This window comes from Callithrix jacchus, chromosome 18, assembly GCF_049354715.1.
Source record: "Callithrix jacchus isolate 240 chromosome 18, calJac240_pri, whole genome shotgun sequence".
Lineage (NCBI taxonomy): Eukaryota > Metazoa > Chordata > Mammalia > Primates > Cebidae > Callithrix > Callithrix jacchus.
The window spans coordinates 10,777,527-10,792,126 of NC_133519.1; the positions used below are offsets into that span (position 1 = coordinate 10,777,527).

A 14,600-nucleotide genomic window follows, 5' to 3' on the forward strand; every position below is an offset into this window, starting at 1 on the left:
CGAAACCAGCCTGGCCAATATGACGAAACCCCGTTTCTATTAAAAATACAAAATTGGCGCATGCCTGTAATCCCAGCTATTTGGGAGGCTGAGGCAGAAGAAAAGCTTGAACCTGGGAGGCGGAGGTTGCAATGAGCCAAGTTTGTGCCTCAGCATTCCAGCCTGGGCAACAAGAGTGAAACTCCGTTTCAAAAAAAAAAAAAATAGGTATTTTACTAAAAACCTTCGCTTGCTGGTGGATTCGTCTGAGTGGTTGCCCTGCAAACAATTTATCTTGTAAATCCCCTGTAGGTGCTCTAATACTTAAACTTCATATGGTGATTTGTAATCCTTTCCAGTTTTTTCCCCCTTTTAAAGACTTTTGTCCTTGGTGAAAAAAGTTAAATGACTTATTTTTTTTTTTGAAACAGAGTCTCACTCTGTCGCCAGGCGCCAGGTTGGAGTGCAGTGGCGCGATCTCGGCTCGCCGCAACCTCCGCCTCCCGGGTTCAAGCAATTCTCCTGCCTCAGCCTCCCCAGTAACTGGGACTACAGGCCCGCGACACCACTCCCAGCTAATTTTTGTATTTTTAGTGGATACGGGGTTTTGCCATGTTGGCCAGGATGGTTTCGATATCTTGACCTCGTGATCCGCCCGCCTCGGTCTCCCAAAGTGCTGGGATTACAGGCGTGAGCCACCGTGCCCGGCAGTGACTAATTTTTGAATGCCTGCTATGGAATTTGTAATATAAAAGGATCCGGGTGTTAACGGTTTGGTATGGGAGATAGCAACAGCAAAAACTGGAGGCAATGGATGAAGAAAGTATTTGCAGAGTGGCTAACTTCCTTTGGTCAGTGATAGGGACACAATGAGGAGTTTTTTTGTTTCCTTTTTGTTTTTTGAGGCGGAGGCCCAGGCTGTAGTGCAGTGGTGTGACTGCAACCTCCACCTACCTGGTTCAAGCAATTCCCCTGAGTCACCCTTCCGAGTAGCTGGGATTACAAGCACACGCCACCACGCCCAGCTAATTTTTTTGTATTTTTAGCAGAGACGGTGTTTCACCATGTTGGCCAGACCAGTCTCCAACTCCTGACCTCAGGCAATCCTCCCGCCTCAGCCTCCAAAAGTGCTGGAATTACAGTGAGGAGGTTTTAGCAGGTAATCAATAAGATGATGGCTATGCAGATCTATTTTCTTTTTTCATTTTTTTCCCCCTAGATGGAGTCTTGCTCTGTCCCAGGCAGGAATGCAGTGGCGCGATCTCGGCTCACGGCAACCACCACCTCCGGGATAGAGCGATTCTGCCTCAGCCTCCCAGATAGCTGGAATTACAGGGGCGCCACCATGTCTGGTTATTTTCTGTTTCCCGATAATAGGAAGCATTGACCTATTTGGTCTAGGCACTGTCCAAAATGCTTTATATGCATTTATTCATTTAATCCTTACAACAATGATGAGGTAGGTTCTACTATTATTTCCATTTTGCAGTTAAGGAAAGTTAAGGAAACAGAAACAAAGAGGTTAATGGCAAGGGACATCTAGCAGGTAAGTAATGTGGGAGGCAAACTAAAGGAGTCTGACACCAGAAACTTGTTATACCCACCCTCCCATTTTAGCACTACAGTTTTAGCACTAGACTATACTGCCTTTACATGTACAATCACAAATTGTTTAATACAAATTTAATTAAAAATTTAACAAAAATCCCATTATGCTATTGAGCATCTTTACATTCTTAGAAGTTGTATATATACTGCACAGATTAAATTGATCCTCTTATTAGTTCACTGCAAAGGTATTTAACATAATTTGCATATTATTGTTTACATGTGTTAAAATTTCATTTTTCTTTCATTTTGTTATATCTATAATTCACCAAAAAGAAAAAAATCGTCCACTCAAAAGAAACAGTGGCTCATGCCTGTAATCCCAGCACTTTGGGAGGCTGAGGCGGGTGGATCACAAGGCCCGGAGTTCAAGACCAGCCTGGCCAAGGTGTTAAAACCCCGACTCTACTAAAAATACAAAATATATATATATTAGCTGGGTGCGGTGGCACGTGCCTGTAATCCCAGCTACCCGGGAGGTTGAGGCAGAGGTTGCAGTGAACCCAGATTGTGCCACTGCATTCCAGCCTGGGTGACAGAGGGAGACTCCATCTCAAAAAAAAAAAAAAGTTAAAGTCTGCTTTTTTTTTTCCTTTTCTTTTGGAAAGGTTTTTGCTCTGCATGGAGTACAGTGGTGAGATCACAGCTCATAGCTCATAGTAACCTCCAACTCCCTTAAGGGACCCTGCCACCAGGCCTATCCATGTGAGCTGCCTTGCCCAATCATGCTTTTTTTTTTTTTTTTTTGAGATGGAGTTGCTCAGACTGGAGTGCAGTGATGGATCTTGGGTCACTGCAACCTCCACCTCCCAGGTTCAAGACATTCTCCTACCTCAGCCTCCGAGTAGCTGGGATTACAGGTGCCCACCACTACACCTAGCTAATTTATTGTATTTTTAATAGAGACAGGGTTTCACCATGTTGGCCATGCTGGTCTCTAATTCCTGAGCTCAAGATTCGCCTGCCTTGGCCTCCCAAAGTGCTGGAATTACAGGCATGAGCCACCATGTCTGGCCCAATCATGCTTTTTAAAGCATAAAAAGTAGTGATGAAAATGTCACAAAAGTAAAAAGTACCTCAAAAGTCTGTAGTAAAGATAGCTAACTATGAAGGCTCCAGGGCAGATATAGAATATGAATTATGTATCTTTAAATGTGGCAAATTCATGCAAACAGCCAAAACATTTATATGTAAATAGGAAGTCCAACTAGGAATATCTAACAATGGGATTTTATTGGCCATTAATTTGTCCCTTGCCTGATGTACCTTCATTATTAGTACATTTTGTCAAACATTGATTTGGAATGCCATAAAATTTTTCAAGACACTTTTTGGCATGGTGGCTCACGCCTGTATTTCCAGCACTTTGGGAGGCAGAGGCAGGTGGATCACCTGAGGTCAGAAATTTGAGACCAGGCTGGGCAACATAGTGAAACCCTGTCTCTACTAAAAACACAAAAATCAGCTGGGCATGTACCTGTAATCACAGCTACTCGGGAGGTGCTGAGACAGAAGAATCGCTTGAACCCAGGAGGCAGAGGTCACCGCAGTGAACCGAGATCATGCCACTGCACTGCAGCCTGGGCAACAGAGCAAGACTCCACCTAAAATAAATTTTTTTAAAAAAAATTGCAGTACCTTCTTTACCAAGTAAAATGGATTTTTCTAGAATAAATGCGAAATGTTTTCCAGTTTGATGTGGATGAATATTGTGGTTATAAGAGACAAAGTTACATTTCTGTAGAAAAAAAATTGGTAGAAATCCTTTTGTTATATAGAGATGCTTACACAACTAGCTACAAAGTTAATAACATATTCTGCTATTAAAGTGTAACAAAGCTGGCCAGTGCTGTGATCCCAGCACTTTGGGAGGGCGAGGCAGGTGGATCACCTGAGGTCAGGAGCTCAAGACCCGCCTGGCCAACATGTTGAAACCCCATCTCTACTAAAAATACAAAAATGATTGGGGCGTGGTGGTGCATGCCTGTAGTCCCAGCTTTTCAGGAGTCTTAGGCAGAAGAATCGCTTGAACCTGGGAAGCAAAGGCTGACATGAGCTGGGATCGTGCCACTGTACTCCAGCCTGGCCAATAAGAGCAAGACTTCTCTAAAAAAAAAAAAGTATAACAAAGCTATTGGCAAAATTCTTTGTCAAATATCACATAGAGTCATGATACACAACGTGAAATGGCAAGATCTGCTCTACCTGCTACCAGATGTTTGTTTTAAGAGAAGAAACCACTAATGTACACAGTATGAATCAGCTTACAGTGTATAGGAAATATATAAGGAGAAATGCCTAGACACTTCTTGTTTGGTTTATCATTAAAAATTCAAGATATGGGGTCAGGTGTGGTGGTTCACCCCTGTAGCCCTAGAACTTTGGGAGGCCAAGGCAGGCAGATTGCCTGAGCTCAGGAGTTCAAGACTAGTCTGGACAACATGGTGAAACCCCATGTCTACTAAAAATAGAAAAAAATCAGCCAGGCGTGGCGGCGTGCACCTGTTGTCCTAACTACTCAGGATGCTGAGGCAGGAGAACTGCAAGAACCCGGGAGGCACAGGTTGCAGTGAGACAACTGCACTCTAGCCTGGGCGACAGAGTGAAATTCTGTCTCAAAAAAAAAATTCAAGATACAAGGCAAGGTTCAGTGGCTCACATCTGTAATCCCAGCACTTTGGGAAGTTAAGGCGGGCAGATCACTAGGTCAGATCAAGACCATCCTGGCCAACATGGTGAAACCCCATCTCTACTAAAATACAATATATTAGCCAGGCATGATGGCGCACACCTGTGATCCCAGGTACTCAAGAGGCTGAGGCAGGAGAATCGCTTGAACCCAGGAGATGGAGGTTGTAGTAAGCAGAGAACACACCACTGCACTCCAGCCTTTACAACAGAGCGAGACTCCATCTAAAATAATAATAATAATAATGAATTCAAGATACAGAAGAAAACATTTTTCATTTAGATAGAATTATTTTGTGAGGTATGAGGCAGTCTGAAAAAGATATCTTGTGATCAAAACTGATGGAATTATAGGCCAGGCATGGTGACTCATGGCTGTAATCCCAGCACTTTGGGAGGCTGAGGCAGGTGGATCACCTGAGATCAGCCTGGCCAACATGGCAAAACCCCGTCTCTACTGAAAATACAAAAATTAGTCTGGCATGGTGACACATGCCTATAATCCGAGCTACTCAGGAGGCTGAGGCACAAGGATCGCTTGAACCCAGGAGGCAGAGGCTGCAGTGAGCTGAGATCACGCCACTGCACTCCAGCCTGGGTGACAAGAGTGCGACTCCGTCTCAAAAACAAAACATACAAACACAAAAAACCTCATGGAGTTATAACTTTGGATACAAAAAGAACATTGATTGTTTCTACGAAAAAGATGTCAGTCCAGTCCACTTCTTTTCTTTTCTTTTTTTTTTTTTTTTTTGAGATATTTCATCTTGTCGCCCAGGCTGGAGTGCAGTGGTGCTATCTCAGCTCACTGCAACCTCCGCCTTCTGGGTTCAAGCGATTCTCCTGCCTCTGCCTGCCCATTAGGTGGGATTACAGATGTCTGCCACCACTGCCCAACTAATTTTTTTGTATTTTTAGCAGAGACCAGGTTTCATCATGTTGCCCAGGCTGGCCTCAAACTCTGAGCTCAGACAATCCACCCACCTGGGCCTTCCAAAGTGCTGGGATTACAGACATGAGCCACCATGCCCAGCCCACTATCCATTTTATTCAGAAAACAGTTCGTTGCCAAAATATATTTCTCCTAGCCAGGCTCAATGGTGCGTGCCTGTAGTTCTAGCTCTTCCGGAGGCTGAGGAGGGAGGATCACTTAGGCCCAAGAGTTTGAGGCCAACCTGGGAAACATAGCAAGACCCCATTTCTCAAAATAAAATTTCTCCTGATTTTGATTCGACGATGAACAAATTAGCACTAACTGTAAATGTAAAATACCAGCCAGTGAGCATAATCTTTGAGAAGAAATAGATAAATTGGTGCTTTCTCTAGAGTTAAGTATAGAGGCCAATCCGGGGGAAATGCTGTCACAGTTTTTAATAAGGATTGAAGTAAAAATCCCTTCTTTATGATACAGATAATACTAACATAAGCCATTTTTATTATTTTAACTAGGATTGGTAAAATGGCTCATCTGAGCAATATTTTTATTAATATGCACATATTACTTTAACTTCTAAATGTCACGGTTTCGGGTTTTGTTTTTGTTTTAGAAATAGCGTCTCACTCTTTCACCCAGGCTAGAGTGCAGTGGCACCATCATTGCTCACTGTAACCTCGAACTCCTAGCCTCAAGCCATTCTCTCACCTCAGCTTCCCAAAGCACAGGGATTATAGCCATGAGCCACCATACTCAGCCTGTTTTTCCTATTTAGTTTGTGTGTTTTATTAACCCATCTTGTCTTCTGGTTTGTCGAAACAGTAAGTCAGACAACATTTGCCACAATGATGTCTTTCAAAGCGGCTGGCCATAAAAACTCCAGCACCGCATTCATCTGAATGGCACTCTCTACAAAACTGACTAATTTTGCCATTCTTGTCCACCTTGTAATATTTTAGGACAGTTAGCTTAAATTTCTCCTGACCTCGGGTGATCCTCCTGCCTTAGCCTTCCAAAGTGCTGGGATTACAGGCGTGAGCCACGGCGCCCAGCCAGCTTAACCTTCTTTCTCTTATGCTTATTCTTCTTGGCAGTGGTTTCACACATCTTCCTTGGCACAACCGCAGAGTCTCAACATAATAAGAGTGGACTCCTTTTGAATACTGTCATCAAAGTACATCCATCTTCCAATCGCCTACCAGCAAAGATCACTCCATGAGTAGGAATTCCTTTCTTACCCTGCCAGGGCTTGACATTTTGTATTGTATTGGAGAGTTCAAACAATGAACCCCAACAAATAAGAGAGCGGTGTCTTCCCCACTACAAAAATCTGCATCTAAGTAGCAGTTCTACTGCAGATGGCAGATCACAAAGCCCACATTTTTAATGTTAAGAACAAAGTGTCAGGATTTCATAAGAAAACCAGACCATGATGCAAATGCCTTGACTGCCAAGAGTATATTATTTCCCGACACATGATCATTTTCTTTCTTCATCAGAGGAAAAGAATGAATGACACATTATTGAACATACTCTAAACCACATCCAAATGTTGCAACCAAACGGGGGAAATGATTCCCAGAGCTGAAAGTAGCCAATGCAACTGAATACAACTCCTGCTCTCTCTCCAGTTGAAACATTCAACTTTTGAGGTTACTCTTTGCTCTTCTGCTTAGAATCTGACAAACCAATGCTGTCTTTCATTAGAAACTCTCCAATAAATCCTTGTAAGCTCCAAATATTCAGAATTATCTGGTGGCCATCAGACACTCCTTGCTATGTCTGACAAACTCACTATAATTCAGCTTTTCTAATTTTCGTAGAAATAAAAATTAAGAGATCAGACCAAGATGCCAGTTAGCAACTTTTTAAAAATTAAGAAATCAGTTGATTGTGAAGTCTGACCTACATGTTTTTATACACATTTTCAGCTTACCAATATTTAACCATTACTAATATTATTGCTATTATTATTTTCTATTAATTTGTAAACTATTACAGTTTTTTTTCTATTATGGTAAACTGGTTTTTTAATTACTTAGAATGGTAGTTTTTAAATTGTTTTTTTGTTTTTGTTTGTTTTTAAGACCAGTCAAGTGAAGGAACAAAGAAATCTGTAACTGGTTGGGATCAATCAGTTGTGAACCCCACTGCACTCAGACCAGCCTCCAAAGTTTTATTAAGCGTCTCTGGGTATGGTTGCCAGATCTAGCAAATAAAAATAAAGATAGGCCAGTTTGATTTGAATACTGGATAAACAAATAATTTTTTTTTTTGAGATGGAGTTTTGCTCTTGTTGCCCAAACTAGAGTGCAATCGCATGATCTTGGCTTACTGCAACCTCCACCTCCCATGTTCAAGTGATTTTCCTGCCTCAGCCTCCTGAGTGGCTGGGATTACAGGTGCCCACCACCACGCTCAGCTAATTATTGTACTTTTAGTGGAGACGGAGTTTCACCATGTTGGCCAGGCTGGTCTCGAACTCCTGACCTCAGGTGATCCGCCCACCTCCTCCTCCCAAAGTGTTGGGATTACAAGCGTGAGCCACTGCGCCCAGCCTTGGAGGTTAAAATTTTAAGAAACACTGATCCAGGTTATTGTGGGGAAGGGAAATACTGGAACTGGGAAATCCACTTAGGTAAGTAGCTACTGCATAATTAATCTGGGGGAGAAATTCCAAGGACTTGACAAATGTCAACGAAACTGAAAAGAAGATGATTGTCGCAAATACTGCTGTTGTAATAGAATAATCGACAAGGCCTGCTATTTAATTGAATATGGAATAAAAGGAAGCTGGGGTGTCAAAGAAGTCTTTTGGACATCAGTAACAAAGACAGGAGCAATGTGCAAGTCCAGATTTGTTCAGCTGAAGTTTGGTTGTAGGATTGGTTGGTGGAAAAGCCAGGTAAAAATGCTTATTAAGCATATGTAATCACAGGGCACCTGCCCAAAAGAGTGGTGGGAGCTAACCCTGAACTTCCACATCAACTGCAAGAGGCTTTGCAGTAACAAAGAATGACAGGACCGAAGTTAAAAGAGAAGAGAAAAAGTACACAAAGAATGCCTCAAGAAATGCCTGTTTCCGATTAAGCGACAACCTGGAAGGAATAGGGGAATGAAAGCCAAAGAAGCTTCAAGGTAAAATAGTTTGGGCAACAGCATCATGTGTTCAGAGATGTTAAGGAAGAGGAGGATGGATGAGCACATGTAAGGAATGGAAACCAGATTGCAAGTGGGTGAGGAGTGAGTAGAAACTTAAGTAGACACAGCTAGTTAGCACAGATTACTTTTTCAAGAAACATGGCAGTGGAGAGAAAAATAATTAAATGGTAGCTGAAGTATGGGTTAGGCTACGGGTGGAAACTTAGTAAAATATGTCTATAGACTGAGCTTACGGAAAGGAGCAAATTAAGAATGCAAGAAAAGGCCAGGCGTGGTGGCTCACGCCTGTAATCCCAGCACTCTGGGAGGCCAAGATGGGTGAGTCACCTGACGTCAGGAATTGGAGACCAGCCTCCCCAACATGGCGAAACCCCAGTCTCTACTAAAAATACAAAAACTAGCCAGGTGTGGTGTCACACGCCTGTAATCCCACCAACTTGGGAGGCTGCGGCATGAGAACTGCTTGAGCCTGGGAGATGGAAGTTGCAGTGAGCCCAGATCACGCCATTGTACTCCAGCCTGAGTGACACAGCAAGACTCTGTCTCAAAAAATAAAAAAACAAAAATTTTTTAAAAGCAAGAAATATATATGTCTGAGAAAACACGATTGGTCCTGGGGAGAGAAGGAGATAGGGTCAGGGCAGCATGTGAAAGTGTTCTCAGAAAACAAGGCGCTCTTTTTCTAAAAACGTGTAGACATTTTGAAGTGGAGGAAAGGGAACTTGGGTGTGATGACTTTGATTCTCAAAGAAAAGTAACAGATGAAACTTTTGCTGGGAGTACGAGGTAGAAATGGGGTTGGCTGTAGCTGCACAGCTGTAGGCAATTGGTTGGGAAGTCAACTAGGTATGAACCAAACGACTGTGAATAATCTGCCACAGGAGTAGAAAAAGGAGACAAAAAAAATCACCAAATGCTCTGCAGACCTAGATCAAGGTAGAAAGCATAAATTTTCATGAAACTGTGGAGCACTGTTATTTCTGTCAATACTCAGAAACCTGAGGAAAGAAAGTGAACAGTTTACCCACAATTGGAGAGCTGATGGACAGATCCATATCTTGAAGATGGAAGATTCTAGAATTGCAAAAGAAACCAGCCAGGCACGGTGGCTCACGCCCGTAATCCCAGCACTTTGGGAGGCCAAGGCGGGTGAATCACAAGGTCAAGATATTGAGACCATCCTGGCCAACATGGTGAAACCCCGTCTCTACTAAAAAAAATACAGAAATTAGCTGGGCATGGTGGCGCGTGCCTGTAGTCCCAGCTACTCGGGAGGCTGAGGCAGGAGAATTGCCTGAACCCAGGAGGCGGAGGTTGCAGTGAGCCGAGATCAGGCCACTGCACTCCCGCCTGGCGCCTGGCGACAGAGCGAGACTCTGTCTCAAAAAAAAAAAAAAAAATTGCAAAAGAAGTTTATAAACCTCTGGAACAGGATGAGACTGGTCTGGGAAATAAATGAAGCCGGAAATTATTGGACTGAGAAGAGAGGTTTAATTCTGGCAGCTGATGTTGAGAGCAGATTCAAAAGTGAGAAAGTTGGAGTCACAGAGGATAGGCACTAGGAACTACACAGATCACAAAAAGTGTTTATTTTATGCTTTATAAGTGCTGCTCTGGGCAGTTACACAGTGTGTCTATAACGAGGAGTTATTTGACTTTGAACATGGCAATTAGAAGTCCTCATGGCAAGAGAAAACCACAGCTGGCCTCCCACAGCCAACACAAGAACCAGAAAATGGCAGGGAAAATGAAGGAATAAAGGTTGGGTTTGTTTCTTATTATAAAAGAAAAAATAATCATTCCTTAGCAGTCTTTTTTTTTTTTTTTGAGACAGAGTTTCGCTCTTGTTACCCAGGCTGGAGTGCAATGGCGCAATCTTGGCTCACCGCAACCTCCGCCTCCTGGGTTCAGGCAATTCTCCTGCCTCAGCCTCCTGAGTAGCTGGGATTACAGGCATGCGCCACCATGCCCAGCTAATTTTTTGTATTTTTAGTAGAGACGGGGTTTCACCATGTTGACCAGGATGGTCTAGATCTCTTGACCTCGTGATCCACCCGCCTCAGCCTCCCAAAGTGCTAGGATTACAGGCTTGAGCCACTGCGCCCGGCCTCCTTAGCAGTCTTAACAAGTAAATGGAATATTTCACTGCGAGGAAAGACCTAAGGATACAAAATTACAAATGTTTAGTGTTGTCCCCTTTCCTCCAAGAGCAGAGATAGGAGACAGTTGAAGCAAACAAGGAATCTGTAAAAAGTACCTAGAAACTCTACAAATGTGATTAAAATCTAAACTTACAAATGCTGCTTTTTAAAAAATTTAATATCCAAAGGCCTGCTTTAGTAACATGCTATTCCTACCAGAAAATAACCCCAATACCCCCTTTGTCAGTAACATGCTCAAGTTGACCAGCCAACTCTTACCTCTAAGCCCATGTAGACAAGTGTCTGTCTTTTAAACCAAAGCCACAGAGATCAAGTGACTGCTAGTAACATGTGTCACCTGTTAACTAACCAGCGTCCACCTTTTCCAGAGGGTGGGCAGGGCAGAAACCCTGAAGTGTAATGATGGCCTAACCTCAGATCAGCATCTTTCTAAGAACCACTTCCCTCATTCCTTACTCAGAAGGAGATCCTTGACTTGTAATCCACACTATTTGTCTCAAATTTGGCACCCTGTGACCTGGATGTTTTTTTTTTCCTGTAGCAAAACACACACGATCTATAAAACCATATATATATATAATTTTTTGTCTTTACATTTAAATATAAAAATATTATTTTGCCTTCTGTGATAAATTGAGGACCAAGCCATAAGAACCTTTTCTTCTTTCAAGGTAGGGGGATATCCATCAGCTTACACTGAGCTTTGTATTCAGAGCAGGGCATTTAGTCCCATGCCAGGCTAGTCCCACAAGCAAGAGACAAAGGCCATTCTCCCTGATTCCCAACCCTTACCTTCTCTCCTAATTCGCACTTTTAATAGAAAGGTTGGTTATAACCTCTTAAGAAAAGTTGCTGCCATGAGGGCAAGTCCTAACCTAACCAGAGGAACCCAGGTGTTCCCCTTTCAGCTACCTCAAAGAAAAGTCTACCTCCTGCAAACATGCTCTGCCCGGGTACCTATGCCCATTGGACAGGTGCACCCCACTAAATGGAAGCAGTGGTTATGTTTCCCCTCCCTCTTCCCCACTAATGCGCTAAAAAGCTTCAGTGATAGGGAAAAAAAGGAGGGTAAGTGTGAAGAAATTAATAACTTGACCCCCTATCCCAGCCAAACAAAGAAAGCAAGATTAACTGGGCACAAGGGGAAAAAACAAAAAACAAAAAACCTTGATATTCCACCCTTCGAGTTACAATTGGGACAACTGGGAGAGGGGGAAGAGTTGGAGTGGGATAAAGAATGAGGAGGGGCTCACAGCTGGAGGTCTAGTCCACTTAGTTTTTGTACTGGAAGGGCTCCTCGCTGGTTTCATTGAGAAGATGCATTCAGATGAGGGCTTCTGAATTCAGAAAAGGGAATGCAGTTGGCAGAAGGGCGATGGTCTTCAAAGTGGCCCTTCTTCTCCTGGCCAACAGTCTGGGGAATGTGTATGCTGGTGCTACGATTGGTTACACCAGCAGAAAAGTCATTGATGTTGGAGGTTTGATGGGCTCTAGTTAGGCTTCAGGCATTGTCCAGGCCTCCCTTGGGATCATAGGTGTGGATGTGGTACTGGTGCCACTTGCTTAGTTTCTCGATGGCCTCCTCAATGTACTTCAGACAGTTCTCCTCCCATGTGGCCTTGGTGCTAAAGTTGGTATGGCAGCCTGAACCATTCCAGTTTCTGGGAATGGGCTTAGGATCAAAGATTGCCATCACTCGAGTCTTCACATACACGATGCAAGATGAAATGGGCTACCCAGAGATGATGTCCCATGCTGATTCCTTCACACAGTGGGAAATACCCATTGGGCACACATGACCTTGGTATTAGTCCCTGCTTGTATCTTGACTCCAGCATACAAGCAGGCCCAGTAATGGGCCTCCACAATGTTCCTGCCATAGGCTCTGTCTGCTCCCACATTACAGTAATATGGACCCTGGGGTCCCGGGAAGCTGTTGGAAGGCCAACCAAAGGCATGCCCATCGGTTCCCATGAGGGCATATTCCTGTTCCATGCCAAACCAGGGGTGCTGGTTACTCACCATTTACAGGTGTGCCTCAAATTGGTCTCTGCAGGCTTTCGATCATACTTGAAAACTTCACACACAGCACCAGCTTGTTAGGGTCCTTACGGAAGGGGTCTTGAAACATGGCAGCAGGCACTAGATACATGTCACTGTCGGAGCCTTCAGACAGTAAAGTACTAGAGGTATCGGAATTCCACTCAGGCCACTTTTCCACACACTTGGGCTCACGGTCCAAGGTCTGGGTCCTGCAGCACAGTCCTTCCCCAGTACCATTGTTCCTGAAATACATGGCCTGGACTTTCTCATCCTGAGGCAGAGGGCCATGTGCACCTGCTTGATGCCTTTCTTTAAGTGGGAACTTGCTGAGGTGGTCATGGTGAAAGGTGTTCTGGTGCCCAGGTAAAGGTAGGCCACCAAAGTGAGGTGAGGAGAGGAGAGAATGCCACTGTGCTGCTCACATGCTGTGCTCTTCTCCCACTCTTGACTCTACCACGAAAGGTTATCAATAAATAAAACGTGTAGGCCAGGCGCGGTGGCTCATGCGTGTAATCCTAGCACTTTGCGAGGCGGAGGCAGGCGGATTGCCTGAGCTCAGGAGTTCGAGACCAGCCTGGGCAACATGGTGAAACCCCGTCTATACCAAAATACAAAAAACTAGCCAGGTGTGGTGGCATAAGCCTGTAGTCCCAGCTACTCCAGAGGCTGAGGCGAGAGAATCACTTGAACCTGGGAGGCAGAGGTTGCAATGAGTCAAGATGGTGCCACTGCACTCCAGCCTGGGCAACAGAATGAGACTCCATCTCAAAAAAAACAAAAAATGTGTAAAAATGTATCTGTGGGTATATACTTATATTTGTAGATAGATATACATCTTCAAATCAATAACTAAAAGATTAATAGCTCAGTCAAAAGGAAAAAGGATAGATAAGGTGAAAATAGATTTGTATGTATCTGCAAAATATGTACAATCAATAGAGATTCAAATACTATAGTAATTAGAGAAATGCAATTTTTTAAAAACTAAGATATTGTGGTGTTTTGTTTTTGTTTTTTGTTTTGTTTTGAGACAGAGTCTCATTTTCTTGTTCTGTTACCCAGGCTGGAGCGCAATCTCGACTCACTGCAACCTCCACCTCCCGGGTTCAAGCAATTCTCCTGCCTCAGTCTCCTGAGTGGCTGGGATCACAGGCACACGCCACCATGTCTGGCTAATTTTTTTGTATCTTTAGTAGAGGTGGGGTTTTACCATGTTGGTCAGGCTGGTCTCAAACTCCTGACAGCAGGTAATCCACCCATCTCAGCCTCCCAAAATGCTAGGATTACAGGCGTGAGCCACTGTGCCCTGCCTAAAAACTAAGATACTGTTTTTGCCAATTAGCTCAACAAACATTTCAGAGACTCTGAGTAACTTATATTGTTGAAGCTGTGAAAAAAAAGAAAAGGCACTTTCATGGGAGTATAAATTACTATAACCTTTTTAGTGTGTAATTTGGTAATATCTATTAAAATCCCAAATGTGATCCTACAACCTAGCATTTACATGTTTAATATTTGGAAGAATTTATTCCACAGAAACATTTCCATGAGTGCCCAGAGAAATAGATATGCAAGGCTGTCACTCCAGCCTAGGTTAGAGAGTGAGACTCCATCTCAAAAAAAAAATACACACACACACACACACACACACACACACACACACACACAAAGGATATTTACTGCAATGTTGCTATAATAAGAAATTTGAAACAATGTGAAACTCCACCAATAAAGAAAATGGAGTGCTTGAGTACTCAGCAGCCATTAAAAAGAATAAAGCAGATTATTTATTTTTGAAATGGAGTCTGTTTCTATCGCCCAGGCTGGAGTGCAGTGAGATCTTGGCTCACTGTAACCTCCACCTCCTGTGTTCAAGTGATTCTCCTGCCTCAGCCTACTGAGTAGCTGGAATTACAGGCATGCGCCACCATCCCCAGCTACTTTTTGTATTTTCAGTAGAGACAGGGTTTCACCATGTTGGTCAGGCTGGTCTCAAACTCCTGACCTCAGGTGATCTACCCACC

General features: G+C 43.5%; 1 protein-coding gene and 1 pseudogene across 3 annotated transcripts in view; one reads left to right on the forward strand and one right to left on the reverse strand.

Annotated features, from left to right (window-relative positions):
* Positions 1–14,600, forward strand: part of CTXND2 (cortexin domain containing 2) — a 38,359-nt gene that overhangs the window by 783 nt on the left and 22,976 nt on the right. For 2 of the 3 annotated variants that reach the window (XR_013529356.1, XM_078355569.1), the window contains exon 2: positions 1,026–1,138. The gene's annotated coding sequence lies outside the window, so the exon portion shown is untranslated. The remainder of the gene's footprint in view (positions 1–1,025; positions 1,139–14,600) is intronic. The other variant, XM_078355570.1, reaches the window with a different exon arrangement.
* LOC100411370 (glutamine synthetase pseudogene) lies at positions 11,692–13,025 on the reverse strand (annotated as a pseudogene).